At 45.1% G+C, this 1,830-nt stretch overlaps 1 pseudogene across 1 annotated transcript; it reads left to right on the plus strand.

Annotated features, from left to right (window-relative positions):
- The first annotated feature begins 770 nt into the window (after positions 1 to 770).
- Positions 771 to 1,504, plus strand: LOC147459966 (uncharacterized; annotated as a pseudogene). Its single transcript, XR_015187741.1, has 2 exons — positions 771 to 1,210; positions 1,302 to 1,504. The product of XR_015187741.1 is annotated as an uncharacterized LOC147459966 (transcript).
- The last annotated feature ends 326 nt before the right edge of the window (positions 1,505 to 1,830 follow it).

A 1,830-nucleotide genomic window follows, 5' to 3' on the forward strand; every position in this document is an offset into this window, starting at 1 on the left:
GCGCAACACATAAACGCTACGGGGTAGGGCACGGCTTCCGTTTCTTATAGTTTTCTGGAGAGACCACGATGCCAGCTCTCCACCATACTTTTGTATGGCACCTCTGTATGAGATGCACTATATACTTTGCACTTTCAGTCCGTGGCGTTTCATTGCAAGACAATATGTGAAACTATTCACATTGCTTTTTTGTAGCTTGACTCAAATATCGGCTTGTAGATTGGACAATTGAAAAGCAGCAGTACAACATTGCAGGTCAGTAAAGCACCTCATTCTCGTTTTCAAAACTATACACTCGATGTCGATCAACATCTATATATGTTAGTTACACACACAACTCTTTGCATATGGTTGCTAGCCAATGCATGTGATGTATTACAGTAGTGAATACACTAGTAATGAATGCATATGGTGTATCACTAATAATTGATGCACTTAACTTTCTTAAACGTTATAGCATTCTTTAAATGTATATGCACGGCCGTGGGTGCCAAATTATTAATGCTCTTGTTCTTTTCAGTGCTAGATTCTAAATGTCAATTTGTATATGTCCTATTAGATGCTGTATAGCAAGGCGCACCAAGCAAGACTAGTTATGAATCCGTGAGCATCCTCTGCTCAGTGCTCACCGATTCTAAATTTAGGAGAGTGCAGACGCGGTTTAGAAGGTTTATGCCCACGCAGAAACTCGACGACGCAGGGCCAATCGGCGGCCCGCTGCACGCATGCATGCCAATTGCTCACTACTCCTTGTCGATTCTATAAATACCGCACCTCCTGCCACCATTTCTCTCAGCCCGCACTCTCCAGCTTGCACTAGCCTACGCCAAGCATGGCCTACAAAATGATGATCGTGGTTTTGGCGCTGCTGGCCCTGCTGGCAGTAAGCAGTACTGCTGCCGACAGTCGCGAAAGCGAGTGGCGTATGCGCCTCCAGGCTTGTGACGACTTCATGGAGCAGCGCGGTGGGCAGCAACGTGAACGCACCAGTCAACCCAGCCAGCGATGCTGCCAGAATTTGCAGCGCATCTCCTCCGAGGATCGATGCCGTGCTCTACAACAGGTTTATGGTGGCCGGGGCGCCACATGTATCCCGACTCCGGCCGTGAGTCACCGTACGAAAGCCAGCAGGAGCGCACGACCAGAATGGCATCTCGTCTTCTTCAACAATGCGATCTGCGTCCTCGAGAGTGCAGAACTCGAGATGCAGGTACAGCTATTAGTATTTGTGTCTTTCTTTGATCCACTATTGCATGTCATTTTTTGCCCTACTAACATGATTTTCTTTTGCCTTAATGCAGAGACCTGGCTTTGGTGGTGAGCTGATGAGAACTGCCAAGTAAACTAGGCACCAAAGTTTTCCACTTCAGTTTTTAATATACATAAAACATGTACATACCGGTCGAGATTGTCAGATACCGATCGGTATCTGAACAAGTCTATGCAAAATGTAGCTGGAAATAAATTGACTTTTGCCTGCTAGTCAGGCCACTTGAAAGGCAAATCACTTTGATCTCTCTCTTTCTCTCTCTCTCTCTCTCTCTCTCTCTCAGTTTATAAAGCGTTTTGAGGTTCTTGTTGGTGGGAAGCAGCGACATGCAGACAATTTACTGGTAATAAGCAATTTTTGTTTAAAGCCTGGACATTGCCCCTGCTTGCCCATAACCTTTGATCAATCATGCTCAAGATGAGGTTGGACATTTCTACTTCTGAGGTATCATCTAGTTTTTGTTTTTGTTTTTGCCTGAAGAATGCCTGGTATATTATGTTGCCTTCAAATTGGCGGGTACCCTTACTTTTACTGAATTATTCCCTTAAATCTGAACAGTG

This window comes from Adiantum capillus-veneris, chromosome 4 (genome assembly GCF_014529385.1).
Source record: "Adiantum capillus-veneris isolate H3 chromosome 4, ASM1452938v2, whole genome shotgun sequence".
In the NCBI taxonomy this organism is placed as follows: domain Eukaryota; kingdom Viridiplantae; phylum Streptophyta; class Polypodiopsida; order Polypodiales; family Pteridaceae; genus Adiantum; species Adiantum capillus-veneris.